Raw genomic sequence first — 18,572 nt, 5'->3', positions numbered from 1 at the left:
CGATATTCATTAGCGATAGTCTCCCATCAAATGAGAAAGAAGAGCTAATTGCCCTCATTAGGGAGTACATTGATGTTTTTGCTTGGAACTACGAGGATATGCCAGGGCTCGATCCAAATGTGGAAGTGCATCGCCTCAATAAAGTCGGATGTCAAACATGTCAAACAATAGCAAAGACGGTTTCGTCTGTAAATTATGGAGGCAATCGAGTCTGAAGTTAAAAACTTTATCGACTTGGGTTTTATCAGTGAGGAACAGCATCCTGAATGGCTCGCCAACATCATCCCGGTCCTTAAGAAGAACGGGAAAATTAGGATTTGTATCGATTTTGTAGACCTTAACACTACCTACCCGAAAGATGATTTTCCTCTTCCCATCACGGATGTTATCATCGACAATACGTGTGGATTCGAGAGAATGCCCTTCATGGATGGATTTTCTAATTTTAATCAGATAAAGATGCATCCAGATGACAAAAAGCATACCGCATTCAGAACACCCCTCGGCATTTTCTGCTACACGGTTATGCCATTCGTCTTAAAGAATGCAGGTGCCACATATCAGAGAGCCATGTCAAAGATTTTCTAGGAGCATCTCTGGAATACTATCGAATGCTACGTGGATGCCCTAGTCGTGAAAAATCATCACAAAAATGATCACATCAAAGACTTCAAGACGATGTTTAATCTGATGCGAACTCATTAACTAAAGATGAATCCTACCAAATCTTTCCTCCAAATGTCCAGCGGCAAATTCATTGGATTCGTCATCACCACCAAGATGAATCCTACCAAATCTTTCCTCCAAATGTCCAGCGGCAAATTCATTGGATTCGTCATCACCACCAAGGGTATTCACATCGACCTTGATAAAGTGAAGGTAACTAACAAGTTGAAACCCCTAAGAAATCTTAAAGATCATCTCGAACCTTTCAGGGAAATATCAACCATTCTCCAGGTTCACAAAGAAGGGTATATCGTTCGTACGGGACGACGCTTGTCAAAAAGCATTCGAGAATATTAAATAATATCTCTCAAAACCCCCTGTGCTCGTTGCACCGAAGTCGGGCAAACCGTTCTTGATTTATGTCAAGGCGACGAGCCACTCGTTAAGTGCATTACCGGTACAAGATGATGACAACGGTCATGAATATGTCGTATATTACTTAAGCCAGACCCTTGTGGGTGCTGAATCCAAGTATCCAATGATTGAAAGGGAGTGTCTCGCCTTGGTGTTCGCGATTCAAAAGATGCAGCACTACTTGGTCGGATAGACTATTTACATCATTTCCAATGTTAACCCAGTCCAGGTGTTCATGACGCAGCCGACTTTCATGAATTAACGGTTAGCAAAATGGGCACTGCTCCTATCCCAATATGACCTACACTTTAAACAATAGAAGTCGGTCAAAGGACAAGCTATTTGTGATCTCCTAGTAGCTAACCCAACTACGAATACCGCCGAGGTATATGACGATCTGCTTGATAAGACTCACGAAGCCAACGTAACCTCCCATCAATAGGTGTGGTGTTTGTACTTCGATGGTGCTTCTTGAGCAACTAATGTAGCAAGTGCTCCTGGATGTTCTAAGATCTCCTCCAGAGTTAGAGTTGTCTTAGTTTCCCCGGGAAAACATGTGATGCCTCGAGCCTACTCTCTAACCGAGGCATGCTCAAATAATGTAGCTGAATATAACGCGCAACTCATCAGACTCAGTTTTACTAAAGAGCCGGGGTTGAGTATCTCGAAGCTTTCGGCAACTCCCAACTCATAGTTAAGCAAGTTCAAGGAGTGTATGTGGTCAGGAATCAGGATTTGATACTATACCATGAGGTGGCCATCAAGATAGCAGAATCATTCAAAGGATTCTTCATTGAGTACATTCCGCGTCTACAGAATGCATACGCAGATGCGCTGGCAGCATTAGCAGTGTCCCTGGCGTAGCCTCCCAAAACAGAACAGTTCGTTACGGTAAGAACTCATCAACTCTTCGTACCAATCTATGATATAGACAACGAAGAGGAGGATACTAAAGAAGTGCATTTAACACAAGTTGAGTTCGAGTCATGAGATTGGCATTTCCCTATCATCGATTATGTCTTACAAGGGATTTTACCGGAAGACGTGAAGAAAAGGAACTCAATCAGATGAAGAGCACCAAGGTTCTACAATAACACAGAGAGTCCAACGCTATATCATCGGGGGTACGATGGTTTGCTACTACGTTGCCTATCGACTAAAGAAGCTGAAGAGGTCCTTAGAGAAACACACGAAGGAGTTTGTGGCCAACATCACAAAAACTTGATGCGGCATAAACATGTACCAAAAAGGTTGCAAGTGCACAACCGTGTCAAGTTATAGTATAAAGATATCGATCCCACGAGGAAGGTGTTTTGTAGGAGAAAATATAAAATCGGTTCTTATGTTGTGTGCGTGACAAATAGGAGTGATAAAATGCAAGAAATTAAAGATGGTGGATTCAATTATAGATATGGGTAATCTAAAATTGAACCCACTTCTTAGAAAAGGGTGATTCCCTAGAGGGTTCTAGCCTAAAGGCGAATCAAACAAAATAAAAATAAACAAAAAGAAAAACTAAACCCAAGAGGGTTCTAGCCTCAAGGTGAATAGTATAAGAAATTAAAATCTAACTACAAAATAAATTACAAAATCTAAACTACAAAATAAAATTATAAGAATTAAATGCAAGAAAATAAATCTACTCTATAAGCATGAAATAAATCTAAGGCAAGAGGGTTCTAGCCTCTTGGCTATTTAACAAGAAAATAAAATCTAACTACAAGCATAAAAATAAATCTAAACTAATAAGCAATAAAAAAGAAATAAAAGAGAAATGCAAACCTTCAAATAATTCTTCATCTTCATCTTCATCTTCATCATCCAACAAAGAGAAGAAGAGAAAAATTTAAAGTGGTGAAAAAATTATTATTATTAATTACAACAAAAAGTTATAATTTTGTAAGGCCTTCTCAATTAAGAGTAGCCCTCCTCTCCAAAAGGAGTTACAAAAATTTTTACACCTCTAACCCCTCACTCTCTACCCCTATTTATAGTAAACATTAGTGAATGTGAGCCATTGGATTGAAATCTTATCCAAAAACATCAAAAATCAGCCTTAGATTCGTAACTAACTCTCGGAGGTATCGATGCTAGCATCGATGCTGGCATCGATGCTGTCATTGCTATGGGCGACGATGTTGGTATCAACGCGGGATTGTTGTCCGAAGATCCTCTTGTATTTGGCTTTTGGGCTTTGGGACTTTGGGCTTTGGCATTTATCTTGGCATTTTGGGCTTCCTTCCTTCTTGGGCTTTTGGATAATTTGGAATTTTAATTTTTCAATGGGCTTCGTTATTCATTTCTTCATTTAATCAATGGGTTTTTGTTGAGAGATGGGAGTTTGAGATTTATTCTTCATTAACCTGCAATTAAAAGATAAAAACAATTATTAGTGGTATATTTATTCAAATAAAATAGATAATGAGGGTATAAAATTATAGTAAAATATGATTATCAAATACCTCCACACCTAAACTTTTGCTAGTCCTCTAGCAAAGAAAGAAAACTAAAGAAAAACCTAACTCACTTTCGCAGGAATCGCAGTTGTATTTAGCACATACAACAAGCCTTTAAACCCTAGGTTACCCTAGTGGACTAGTTGTAGTCTCGTGAGGGTTTGTTGTGAATATACCCACAAAATTCGGTCAACCTGCCAAATTAAAGAAATCAATAAATAACTAAATTCACTTGATAACTTTTAGATAATCTAATTGGAGGCAGTTATCACTCAAGAAAATATTTTTATATATAACTCTAAGGTATATTTTCTAGAAAATCTTCTTATTGTAGCAATACAAAACCAAGCCAAACTTAGAAATTTAATTTAAAAGTTTTGAAAAGAACATGCTAACTCTTTGTTTTAAATAATTTTCAAGTTGCTTGATTTAAAATATTTTCCAAGACCATATATACAACTATAAAACATTTATTAGTTTTTTTTTATTTTAAATTTTTTTAACTCTTTCTTCCTTTGTGATTTTTTTTTTACTTTAACAGGCTTTCTAAGTGACCATTTAACGAGTTTTAGGCTAATGGATCCCAACCCAAATGGGCTTAGGTCATTAAGTATGGAAATACTCCTTGGGCTTAATTACTCGGTCAGCTTAGGCTTTTTAAGATAGAATTACCTTGAATTCAAGAGTTTTTTTTTGTGCCCATTTTTCGCAATCTTCTTTTGCAAATATTTTTTTTGTATATGTATATATATTTTGAAAAATATGTAAATCAAGACACTTTGAAAAATTATTTTTAACTCTAAGCTAAGCATGCAAAAATTTTATTATTTTAAATAAAAGTCCAAGTTAAGGCTTAAGTAAAGTATACTACTTTGAAAATCATTTCTTAAGAAATTTATTTAGAGTTATCATAAAAGGTGAACTTAAGTAAATAACTAACTAGGGATTAGAAAATTTCAAATTTATCAAATAAATCAATTATTACATAACTCTATCAATTTGGCAAGTGACGATATTTTTATAATTTTTTTTAGAAAAAGGAAAAAAACAAAAATGTAACTAAAAATATAAAATAAAGAGAAAAAAATAACTAATTCCCACCCCCACACCTAAATTTTGCATTGTCCTTAATGCAAACTCTATGATGCATAAAGTAAAGTAGATAAAAAGTGAAGCACTTATATTTGGTCGGCTGATAAAAATCTACAATTACCTTTGGTCTGAGGAGGATGAAATCAAAATTTTTTTCTTTTTTTTTCTTTTTTTTCTTTTTTTCTTCTTTTTTTTCTTCTTTTTTTTAACAACTGAATAATAAAATCTCAAATGAGAGAATAATAAATTCTTTTTATTATTCTAAAATAAACAATGTAGAATGAAATATTCAGCATAAAGAGTTACTGTTCTACATTAAATCCTACCTTATTATTGAAAATTCTCCCACGAATTTTAAACAATTTTAACATGATATAATCAATAATGTGCTGAAATTCTAAGCATTCCGGGGTATTCAATGATTTTAGTGGCAATGGAAGGTAGGTATTGTTGGTGTCATGCATGTGGAACTTAGATTCTTGATTTGTGAATGTTTGTCCTCTAACAACCAATTTTTCTTTAACAATTTTCTCAACCCCAAGATTCATGATTGATGTGTAAAAATTTAGTTGTTGTTTATTTTCCAAAAATCTTAGTTCATCAAGAAAGAGTTTTTCAAAATTCAGTTCAAAGCAGCAATTGTCCAACACAGTTTCTTTATTTTGACAAACCCAATCTGCTTCTCCTAAAATTTTTAGCGCCTCACCGAAAATTTCCTCAAAACTTAGATCTTACTCTTCTTCTTCTTCCTCCGATCTTTCCTGAATTGAATTATCAGGGGAAGAATGAATTGGGACAAGAATTTGGCTTAAAGGTGTTCTTTCCTTATTATCGACCCGTTTTCCTGACTGTAGTGCATTCATTTGAGTGTCTTTAGGATTGACCACGGGTTGACTCAAAATTTCTCCTTCCTCTTCTTCACTTATGGCACTAGCTAGTTGATCAATGTGGGTTTCTAATCTAGCTATAGCTTGAGTGTTAGAGTTAAGTATGAGTTCGGTTGATTGCATAAAGGAGTTCATCGTGTAGGATGTTTGAGTTAACATATCAGTGGCTAGTGTGGAGGCCTTAATTATGATTTCAAAACCTTTTTCCAAAATATTGAGACGTTCATCATGATCTGTATCAAGAGGAGTGTGAGTTACAACTTTATGATGTGGAGACTGATTTTGATGTGACAGACTGGGTTGTTGAAATTATGAATGAGAATTGAAAGGAACTGCATTACCCCTAGGAAAATGTTGGTTCAAAGAGGGAGTGAAGTTTTGAGTTCCAGAGTGGTTTTCCTGATTCCATGTAATGTTTGTGTAACTTGCCCAACCTGGGTTGTAGGTTAAAAAAAATGGATCATTCACCGAATACTGAGATGGACTCTCTACAAACACCCAAGCTTCATTGGAGATTCCAATCCTATTGGGATAACATAAATTTTGAAAAACTTGTGGATTAGCAATTTCTTCAAAATGAATTTGTTGATGTGTATTGTCCCTAATCCACATTTTGCATGCACCAAAAACAATTTCTTTTTATATATTTTTTTTTTAGTTTTTTAAGAAGAAAATAGAAAATCCTAACTAAAACAAATCAAAATCAATCACTTTTCAATTACTCTAACTCTAGGGTTAAGCCTAACTCAACTAGACTAGCTCCTAACCAAAAATTCCTTAAGTGAAAAGATAAAAGTTTTATCCGGGTAGTTAGCTAGGTAAGGATAATACCAGAGGGTGATCAGAGAGCAATTAAGTACCTCGTTCCTTACGGAGCGCTTTACGCAACCCCTAAACCTTGCCTTAGACACCAACTAATTCAAGAAAACTTAAACCGGTTCACTTAAGGATTCTTTGTTCCTTATTGAGCTCAAATCCTTAGGGCCAACGTCTAATGAGTTTTATTAGGCATGAGTGGTGTAGTGAGGAATTAGTGATTTTTGGGCTAAGGAAAGGGTGATGAAATCCCTCACCTTATCTTGATTACGAGGTTTTGCCCTTAAAAATATTTTGAAGTGTGTGTCAAATCAAGATGCTCAAATCACTTGGTGAATTCCTACTAACAATATGAAATGCAACCCTATGAATTAAAAGCAACTAAAAAGGATGGAAAAGAGAAAATCTTTTTTTTAATTAGGGTTAACAATCAAACAAATGAGAAGGGGGGAATTTTTTTGAATTTATTATCTTGTTAGTAAATGTCAAAGTGGAGGGTGAATTTTATTATGGTCAATGAAAATAAAATCATTTTTTTAAGATCCTAATTATCACTAATTGTGAGAAGCTAACTAAAGGTATGGAATTGAAAATATAAGGAAGAAGACTTATCACAAGCGAATCTCCAATTCCTCAATCTCCAATTCTTGATCTTAATCTTCAAGTAGTTCTTTCACAAAAAATACACAAGTTAAAGAACCAAAATAATTAAAACCTACTTAAGCACCTTCCCCGGTAACCACGTCAAAAACTTGATGCGGCATAAACATGTACCAAAAAGGTTGCAAGTGCACAACCATGTCAAGTTATAGTATAAAGATATCGATCCCACGAGGAAGGTGTTTTGTCAGAGAAAATATAAAATCGGTTCTTATGTTGTGTGTGTGACAAATAAGATTGATGAGTGAATGTGATTGTGAAGAGATTGAGAGAGTGAAAATGGTGTGTAAATAGGTGCAAATTGTAAGTGAGAGTGGATTTGAAAAAGAATGAGTATGATCAATAAGGTGAGAAGGAAAATGAATAAAATCAAGAAACAAAAAAATCAAGAATGAAGAACAAAATTCTAGAATAAAAGAAAATACAAGAAATTAAAGATGGTGGATTCAATTATAGATATGGATAATCTAAAATTGAACCCACTTCTTAGAAAATGGTGATTCCCTAGAGGGTTCTAGCCTAAAGGCGAATCAAACAAAATAAAAATAAACAAAAAGAAAAACTAAACCCAAGAGGGTTCTAGCCTCAAGGTGAATAGTGTAAGAAATTAAAATCTAACTACAAAATAAATTACAAAATCTAAATTACAAAATAAATTATAAAATCTAAACTATAAAATAAAATTGCAAGAATTAAATGGAAGAAAATAAATCTAATCTATAAGCATGAAATAAATCTAAGGCAAGAAGGTTCTAGCCTTTTGGCTATTTAACAAGAAAATAAAATCTAACTACAAGCATAGAAATAAATCTAAACTAATAAGCAATAAAAAAGAAATAAAAGAGAAATGTAAACCTTCAAATAATTCTTCATCTTCATCTTCATCTTCATCATCCAATAAAGAGAAGAAGAGAAAAATTTAAAGTGGTGAAAAAATTATTATTATTAATTGCAACAAAAAGTTACAATTTTGGAAGGTCTTCTCAATTAAGAGTAGCCCTCCTCTCCAAAAGGAGTTACAAAAATTTTCACACCTCTAACCCCTCACTCTCTACCCCTATTTATAGTAAACATCAGTGAATGTGAGCCATTGGATCGAAATCTTATCCAAAAACATCAAAAATCAGCCTTAGGTTTGTAACTAACTCTCGGAGGTATCGATGCTAGCATCGATGCGGGCATCGATGTGGGCAACGATGCGGGCATCGATGCCCAGTATGCTGTAATTGTTGTCCGAAGCTCCTCTTGTATTTGGCTTTTGGGCTTTGGCATTTATCTTGGCATTTTGGGCTTCCTTGCTTCATAGGCTTTTGGATAATTTGGAATTTTAATTTTCCAATGGGCTTCTTGATTCATTTCTTCATTTAATCAATGGGTTTTTGTTGAGAGATAGGAGTTTGAGATTTATTCTTCATTAATCTGCAATTAAAAGATAAAAACAATTATTAGTGGTATATTTATTCATATAAAATAGATAATGAGGGTATAAAATTATAATAAAATATGATTATCACACGCACCAACCTGGCCCCAAACTTTATGACCGCATCAGAGGAATGGGATATTTCTGGCCCACCATGATAAATGACACAGTCGCGTATGCTCGGAAGTGTCACACGTGTTAAATATACGCGAATTATTTGCACCAACCCCAGAGCATATGCACCCTTCAGCTACATCATGGCCTTTTAAAACTTGGAGAATGGACATTGTCCGTCCTATTTTCCCCCCTTCCATCAAAGGCGACCGGTTCATCTTAGCGATTACCGATTACTTCTCTAAATGGGCTGAAGCGATTCTGCTTAAAGAAGTAAAGTCGAGCAACGTGATTGCATTCATCAAGCACCATATTATCTACTGTTATGGTGTCCCAAGGCGAATTATACATGACAATGGGCCCCAGTTTGTCAATAACGCCTTCATCAAGTTTTGCGAGAAGTTCAATATTCAAGACGTCTCGTCGACGGCTTACAATCCCACAGCGAATGGATTGGCGGAGGCCTTTAACAAGACTATCATAAAGCATTTATCAAAACTCGTGAAGACTAATAAACAAGATTGGAATGATAATCTTGGTGAAGCTCTATGGGCCTATCGTACCACGGTTCGCACACCGACGGTAGCGACTCAATATTCTCTGGTATACGGGTATGAAGCCGTTCTTCCGTTAGAAATCCAAATTCCATCTCTTCGGATCGCTCTTGCAACAGAGTTAACAACCGAAGAACAACATCAGAAACGTCTCGAAGAACTCGAGATACTCGATGAAAAGTGCTTAGACGCTCAATAGCACATCGAGTTCTACCAAACCAGAATTTCCCCAGCTTTTGATAAAAAAGTTCGACAACGGAGTTTTAAAGAAGGAGACTTGGTCTTAGTCGTCCGATGACCAATGATCCTTAATTCCAAGAAGAAAGGCGAATTTGAACCTAAATGGGAGGGGCCGTTTTTTGTAGAGATAGTCTACTCAAATGGAGCATATCACCTTATTACCATGGAAGGCGCCCGGCTCATGATACCGATAAATAGGAGGTTCCTGAAAAAGTACTACCCTTAGTGCATTCGGGATAGCCCATGTAATGAGAAGTTCCCGGAAGAATATCACGAGGGGTATTCTTAGGGATAACCCGTGAATTACAAAAGGGATAAGCAAGAAGTCCCCATATGGACACTGAATGTCCTCAATGTTGGAATGTATCTCATTACTGAGATTAAATTCACCAACTTTCTTGAATAGTTTTGTTGAGATGAGATTCGATTATTTTGACAAATCAACCTTCCCTCATGAAACCCCCACTGGTGTTTGACAATTCATAATCTTCAGCCACAAACTCCATCACCGATCAAATTAATTGACGGTGGGTCAACCAAAATTCCTATCGGTTAAATTTGTTCAAATTTTCACCGTGTTTGTGCACTTAACACTTGCATTGTTAAAACACTTACACGACACTCTATCCGTCAATCCTTGGCAATTTTCAAACTTTGCGTGTTAAGCCCTAATTACTTAACACCGAAATCCCTTATAGAGTGGCTAGTACAAGTCGGTATTTTCACTGCTATCTGTATTCCAATCCTACTGCTTTCTTGGTAAAACCTATAAAAGTTAGGGCCAAGGCCAGAATCCCCTCTCGATTCCTTCCATGAACGAGAGGTCCACTTTAAAATTGGGCAAACAAACCTATAAAAGTTAGGATTGCCTCTAACTCACTCGGTTAAACCTATAAAAGTTAGGGCCGAAGTCCGAATCTTACTTCGATAAACGAAGAGTTCTTTTCAGTTTAAGCAACCAATCCTATAAAAGTTAGGGTTGCTTGAATCTTTCTGATTCTCGGAGTAGAGATCCCACTCTTAGTTTCACATTTTCGTATTCTTAGGCTGGAGATCCCACCTTGAGTTTCCTCTGCAACTAGAGACAGAATGTAAAATTCTTCCTCTTTAGTTTTGGGAGATAGAATGTAAAATTCTTCCTCTTCCGCTGGGGGTCCGTCTTTACCCTAAAAGAATAGAACAAACAGCATACATGAACAGAACACACAATATACATGAAGCAAAGAACGACGACAGCGGCACATTTCCTACCAATAACACATCTAGCTTTATATCTAATTCTCTAGTGATAACCATCTCATACAGATTTTACTACTAACCTGAAACTTCTAGATTCCTTGTAGTGCACTTTTGTGTGCCAAGAGAGAATACCCAGATCCAATACCTAAATTCCTCAAAACGATTCCTTGTAGTGCACTTTTGTGTGCCAAGAGAGAATACCCAGATCCAATACCTAAATTCCTCAAAACAGTGGAATCGGTCAAATCCCTCTGTCAGTGATTACACATGCAATAAGTATAGTATCACTTCACCAAAATGAAACACTAAGACATGTTTTTTGAACTGTGATATAGCACTGAACTTCACATTAGGTACTCCTCAAGAACCATGAATAAAGATGGATAAGTAAATGATACACACCTGCATACGAGAGATGGGCAATTTCGAGCTGAGAGCTAGCAGATAAAATAGCATTAGCCAAACACAAGTTGCCCTCACTATTCTCAAAATCAATGGGATTAACTTTATGAGGCATAGTTGAAGATCCAATCTCCCCAGCCTTGGTCATCTAGAAAGCAAAATTATCATTAAATCGTTTTGTCCCAAATTAGAAGTTTGGGAGCTAAAATAGGTCCTAATAATTTAGAGGTATAGTGGTCAAGCATAAGAAAGTTACCGGCTTAAAATAACCTAACAAAATATAGCTCCATATGTCCCGATCAAAATCAGTCAGGATGTTATTAAACTGAACAACTGCATTGAAAAGCTTTGCGATATAGTTATGCGGCTCAATCTGTATACGGAGCAAGCAACAGGCTCAAATAGAGAGTATGCATGCAAGCCAAGTGCCATTCCATTCATAGGCCACATTGACGTAACCTTTCAGACAACACAAACTTAACAAAATTATTAGCTTGTGCTGCAATTCCATTATTATTTATGCACTAACTGGTTGGTGTAGAATAGGCTAATTGATAAATGTACTGTAATTCCAAGATAGATGGATAACCTGCAAGTGTATCTACTTATTATCAAGCATGCACATGATAGCATCTACTTACTATTTGAATCACCTTTTGTACACTCTTGAAGCGTGAAATGGCAAAAAAAACCCTACATTTTAGTCACCTGAGTCGATTGCAAAACTCATATTAAAAAAAATCCTGAGGCTCTATTAGTTATACACTTTTACAGTTGTATAGTTGCCTAAATCTTCCCGAGGACTGTTTACTAGTAAACTAGTTCAAGCAGAGAACAATGAATACAAACAGCAGTGTCAAAAAAGTACAGGTAAATAAAGTACTCCTCCCATTAATGAAACCTATCCAAGTCATCCACAAAGAAAAAACCATATCAAAATCGTCTATGCACTACTCAATTACGCAAAAAAAAATCCATCAAGCTGAAATGAATCAGATAGGTAAAACCTTGCAAAGAGAAAAGTAGAAGAAGTAAATAAACATGTATGTGCCACGTAAGGGTTGAAACCTAACCCCCCAAAGAGGTCACGAACTCAGCTGCAACAGTTGGCCAATCAATATCAGGATATGCAACTTTATGTGCATAGTAGTTTCCAACAGCTCCAGCACACTTGCCCAATATTTGCACTTCTGTAAAGGTCTTCCCTACTTCACTTAGTCTGAAAGAAAAATTTGCCATCTCCTTTCCCAAAGTAGTGGGTGAAGCAGGCTACAAAGGGAGTTAGAAGATATCAGAACTAAACCACATAAACCTATTACAAAAGCAAATCATTTATTCTTGTAGCATAACGATGAAAATTATCAATATGATATTTCAACTGCTTTGAGCAGTCAACTTAGTATATGTCCGCTTCTAATATTGTCCATGTCATGCCCCGGCCTGACGGGCCTATTAGTACTGTACAAGCCGTTGGACCCAACAAGTGTAACGTGTTATTTGGCTCAATCTACTGCCAAAATCGACTAACCGATGTTACACTTAAATAATTTAAGCCACTTAAATTCTCACTCATTTACTGATGTTGGACTAAATAGGAGTGTCACAAATACCCCACCTTACATAAGCGACGTCCTCATCATGACATGACAATTGGCACATCCCGGTATCACTAGGTTATGTGGACTCTAGAGGTGGCTCCCACCGCACTCACGGAATATAGCACTTAGCCCTGCATAGCACTTAGCTCCACACTTCCGACTCGCAACTGCTATGATACAATTTGTCACGCCCCGGGCCGCCGGCCCCATTGGTGCAGTGCAAGTCGTGGGACCCACCAAGTGTAACACGTTTGGCTCAACCCACTACCAAAATCAACTAGCCGTGTTACACTTGAGTCTTGGACATACCTATTTAAACAACTTAACTTCTCACTCATTTTCTGATGTAGGACTAAATAAGAAACAAAGACATGATTATATTATTTTTAACCTTCAGATTGAAAAGGTTCCATTCAATTTATTTCATAGCATCAAGCTAAAAACTCGTGAAGAAAGGAATGTAGAACATGTCCTGCAAACATATATGAACGAAGATAGACAGTATAATCTTTATCAAACCAGTAATTATACATGATGTATTAGCCCCATGTAGAAAATTCCTGAGTTTCAGCATGTAATCATTATTTAATTATTTCTATATATGCCCCCCCCAAAAAAAGCATACTTTTGTATAAAAAAATTTCACCGAAATGACCAGCCAGAAATCTTTGAGTTATTTCAACCAAAAAAATCCACCACCAGGACATTAGGGAAAAACTCTTAGTGGAGTATTACCCTGTGCACCTTAGATTAAGTTTAACTTTTTAAACCCAAGAGTACTTTGTTTTTCTTTGAGTACTCCCACTTCTCTAATCCTTCTCTAAACGTGCTCTTGTCAGTTGCATCCCTTCTCCATTTGGGATAAATTTCATTAAGAATTTAGGATTGCTAAATAAATTAGTTCATCGAAATGAAAAAGAATTTTTCTTTTTCCTTGAAGCATTCTCTGCATTTTCTTAGTCTAATATCTTCTGATTCTTTTTTTTAAATCAATATATACAATAAACTATGTCCTTCTCTGTGCAAACACAAATAAAAGGGAAATATAAGATTTTCAATTATGCTTATATAGCATTAAAGTTTTTGTAGATAACATCTAATCAACAAAAAGTTGGTATTCCGTTATAACAAGAGTTGCCTCTCATCTAGAACTGAAAATACCTGTCCATGAGTGTGAGACAACATGGAGATATGAGCATTTTCCTTCGCTAATTTGCATATTACATTCAACAACTCAATCATCACAGGAAATATGACAGTGTTGAATGCCTCCTTCAATGCCAATGCATGGGCTAAATTATTTATATCCTCTGATGTACAAGCAAAATAGAAAAACTCCAGTACCTAAAAAAGAATTTTGCAGAATCCGATGTCAAATATTAAGCATCAAATGAAATCTTTGAAACCACAGTTAGTCGTAGTTATAAAAAGAGGAAGCATAGAGTACCCACAACAAGGAACATCAAAAACTCACCTCAGCAATCTCTGCATTTGATTGACATTTATGTTTCAAGAAGTATTCCACTGCCTTAACATCGTGGTTAGTTACTTTTTCAATCTTTCCTTAACATCGTGGTTAGTTACTTTTTCAATCTTTTTCACTTCCAGAGCATCAGCTTTGCTGAAGCCACCAACTATACTTTCTAAATAAGACCTGGCATTCTCGCTAAAGCTTTGAACCTCCTTGATTTTAGGTATTTCTGTTAATTTTAGCAACCATTTTACGTAAAAAAAATCACTTCAGATTAGCATTTTGCACTAAGTAGCCAACATGAAAATATAACTACAGTGGCCAGCTTTGTCAGATCATGATGGGTAATGGAGAAAGAGGTAAACCTTTTTTACTTGTAAGTTACCTCTTTCTCTATTACCCAAGACATGACTACACTATGGGATGTTTTGTCAGATTGTAAAAGAAAGCACACTAATAAGAATGACCTAAATAAACAATGTTCGATGGACTCATACAGAAACTGTTAATACTACATCATATGCAAATTTATTAGAAGAGGGGTACTATTGTCAGATATGCATATCAAATATAAATATCCCAATGGTTCACAGAATATTTTACGCACATCTTTAAACCTTTTGAGCTAACTAAGGCTTTAAACCTTTTATCTAAATACCTGAGACATATTATGATTTATAAGCCAGACGAGCAAGGATATCCAATCAACAACCATAGTTTCTTCATGCTTTACCAGAAACATTTCTTTATCATTCGCTACAAAAATGATTGTATAATCTACATTTAAATATGAAACCATTATTCTTAAAAAAAACATAATGTAACACCAACACTGTGCACTGGTGTTGAGTAAAAAACACTTATTAAATATGTATTCTTATAGGAGAATTTAATAAAAGTTACCTCCACCATTACACGGTAACAGATTAACCCATATTAACTAAAGAATGGGTGCAAATCCTTGACGTTCTTCAAATATCAGCCATCTAAAGGTGATAGTGCCATAATGCTAAAAGACTCAAGATCAACAACCTCCTCTTCACGATGATGCTCCATCTAAAACATTAAAGTTCACACAGCCAAAACATGTTCAACCAGTTGTCCAAATATGAGGAAAATTGAAGAAAAATGATCAACAAAAAAATTAGATAATTCCGGATCAAACTTTATCATCATTGAAGATTCATAAGCCCAATTATTGGATTGAAGACAGCTCACTATAAATTGGGGACTGCCAAAGGATCATCTCAATTTATTTAAAAAAAATTAAGAACCTGAAATTCAAAATACAACAGTGGAAGCCATACATTACAAATTTAGAAGAAGCAAAAAAAGTGACCTATAGCATATGATATTTATTATTTACTAAAAGTTTTATGCTCTATCCCAAAATATTCCCTCCCGTAAACTTATAAAAATCCTATCTTTATTCAAAAATCCAAAAGATGCCACTTTTGAGAAACATTTCAAGATTATAGTATATGAGATTTAAGAAAACTTAGCAACGAAATAATTACAAAAAAGAAAAAAACAAGCATGCAGTCAATAAAAGGTATGGCTTGTGTTCGTGAAAATTCCCCAGCCAGGAAACCGAGAATGGAGATCTTTACCTTCGTAGTCATGACTCCTTCTGAACTGCTCAAGAAACCCTAAGTAGTTCGAATCGCCGAGGAGGGGTGGGCTGAATCCGAAACCCTAGCTGGCATGATCGTCTACTGATCGAAGATGAAGAGGGAGAGGAGGAAAAGGGCGGCAAGAAAGCGAACAGGGCTCGAGGGGGTGATAAGAGCTTTTCCTTGGAGTTGCAAACGAGATCGAAACCCTAACCCTAGATTTTTAAGGGGGAATTTGTTCGGGGTTTAGTGGAGCGGGAAAAGGAGCCACCTTTTTTTTAAGGAATCGGAGAGAGCAAGGAGCGAGCGCCTTGATTCATTTTATACGCTTTTCCTGTGGAGGTTAGGTTCAGTTCATCAGATATTTTCTTTAAAAGTAAGGTAAATGATGGATAATCTTATAATGCATATAGATTTTTGGCAAAACTTTGTTGTAGGTCCCTCATGTGCTAGCCAAGTATCGTTTTGGTCGTTTTGGATCATTAATATTTAGAAGTCATCAGCCACAGTCATTAATATTATCATTGTCATCAATCTATGTTCTTTTTCAAATTTTTGTAAAATATTGTTGAGGAGATCACATGGATGCCACAATAGCAAAAATTAGTTACAAGTTTCATACAAACGTGTATGTTGAACTTGTGATTTCACTAATTTTTTTTGCTGAACATGGCAGGGTCAGATAATTGTCACGTTAGCAAAATATTATGATGAATGTAATGTTAAGAATCACCATTGTTAACTTTCCCCAAATATTAAAGACGCTAACAGTATTTGGGTGGTTGTGGTACATTCCGTTATAAGTGAAAGAAACTTTACTTGTAGAAATAATCAGGCTGTTTTTTGTACGTCCGCTTTCTTACTACAATACAAATAGCTCATTTTTCTTTTCTTTTATTTCCTTTTTATCTCTTTTTTATCTCTTTTAGGCACTGTTTTTTAGAAAAGAATAGAATATTAAGCTGATGAAACTTAAGTTAATTCAAGTAGTAATGAGAAAAACTTGATATAACAGCTATCATGAAATTCAACAGAACAATAAAATTTTTACTGTCAACAGGTTTTGCCAAATATTTACTCTTCGAGCCCGAAGCAAACTATACTCTTTTGAGGCACATTAGAGAAAGAACTAGAGTGGTTTTTGTAAGTTATTTTTGTTTTTGCATATTTAGATGTTGATTTTGCATATTTTGATGTAATTAGAGAAGCAACTGTATTTTTTGGATCTGGATTCTCTTTACTAATGTGATAATAAACACGGTCTAATTCTCTTAATCCTTACCACGTATCTTAATTCTTATAGACGAGATCACGCCACATAAAATTTCCACCGGATATTTTGATAGTTGTTTTCAAGTGTATTAGTACTTTCAAGACCAATCAAATGTTAAAGATTGAGAGAGTGGAAAAGGACAACAACTAACTGTATCTAAATATGTAAAAAACAAGAAATCTATGTTGTGAACAAAAAGATAATAATAAGGCAGAATCGTCCCACCAATACCAGTATACCACACACAGGTTTGTTGATATTTACAGATTCAAGTACCCAGATACTTTATTTCAAAAGAAAAGAACACAAGAATATTGTTCAAATCGTATAAACAAGAATTACTATTGCATCATGCGGAAGGGGTAGCTACCAAAAATCAATATAAATATAAGTGTCGAGGTAAACAACCTTCAAGTATTTCAAATGAAAACAAACTATCAAGGAGACAATTGACACAAGGGGGAAAAACCTGCATGGGGGCATAAATCCAATAATAATAAGACATAATAGCCGAAGCATTCTGATTCCTGTATGTTGATCACAAATACAAGTACCAGGAGAATACAAAATACAATTGGCACAAGGAGAATACAATGAACTTAGCAATACATGGAAGCATATCCGTGTTGCTTCTAAATAATCCATTTCTAGTATTTGAAGCCTCCTTCTTGCAATTTTCTTCCTCCAGACCATTAGTAAAAGAACCAAACGAAATTGATTGCACTGGTCTAAAGATCACCCAACAATGCTACAAGCTTATTCAATTTCGTTTTCCTTTTGTTAATTTATCCTTGCAAGCTTACACAATAATACAAACACAAATGGTTTGTGGTATCAACTGCTATTGCTCATAACGAAAATGCAAAGGGGAAGTAACATGAACCACGAAGAGTTCAATTAGTAAAATTTTCATCTCGTTCATTCAACGTTTATTTCAATGGCTATAAAAGTCTGAACCCATTCACCAAATCCACATGATCGTCGATAGACTTAGACAACTTCTCTGCTTCTCCAATGTATGACTGGGAGTCAAATTCAAGAGAATGCTCTTTGCTTCTTCTGGCAATTGCAAGCCATTAGTGAACTTTTGAATGCTCTCCTTGCTGACAACTCTTCCTCTGGTGAGATCCTTCAAATTCTCATATGCCTCTAGGACGTTGTATCTGCGCATAACCTTATGCAAGAAAATAAGAGAGAGTCCATCAACAACAAGGGTCTCTTTTATTCTTTAATATTATTGGTTATTTTGATGTTGATTGAGCAAATGATACTCTTGATAGTGTCTCATTGGCAGATATTGTACTTTTATTAGAGGAATATGGTGATCTCATGATGAAGAAGACTATCATGCCATGATTTATTGCTAAGGTTGATTATCAAGTTATGGCTCTCGTTGCTTGAGGAATTATGTTGATTAAATTCCTTCATCATGAGATAGGTGTGTTTCTACCTCAGGCTATGGAAATACATCGTAATAATCAGGTTCTGGCATATATTGCCAATGGTACAGACTAAGTCTCATGAGAACATGAAGCATATAAAGGTTGGTTGTCACTTCATTATGAAATAATATTGAGAAAAATGTCACTTCACATGTCAATTCAGACAGATAGGTAACGGTTTCCCTAAAACATTACCTTTTTTGGGGGGTTGG

At 35.6% G+C, this 18,572-nt stretch overlaps 2 pseudogenes; both read right to left on the bottom strand.

Annotated features, from left to right (window-relative positions):
- Positions 12,032–15,088, bottom strand: LOC109845843 (annotated as a pseudogene).
- The window catches only part of LOC109845239, a 91,014-nt pseudogene continuing 90,301 nt past the window's right edge, over positions 17,860–18,572 (bottom strand).

The sequence above is a fragment of the Asparagus officinalis genome, chromosome 6 (assembly GCF_001876935.1).
Source record: "Asparagus officinalis chromosome 6, Aspof.V1, whole genome shotgun sequence".
Classification (NCBI taxonomy): domain Eukaryota; kingdom Viridiplantae; phylum Streptophyta; class Magnoliopsida; order Asparagales; family Asparagaceae; genus Asparagus; species Asparagus officinalis.
This window is presented reverse-complemented; position numbering and strand designations above follow the sequence as displayed.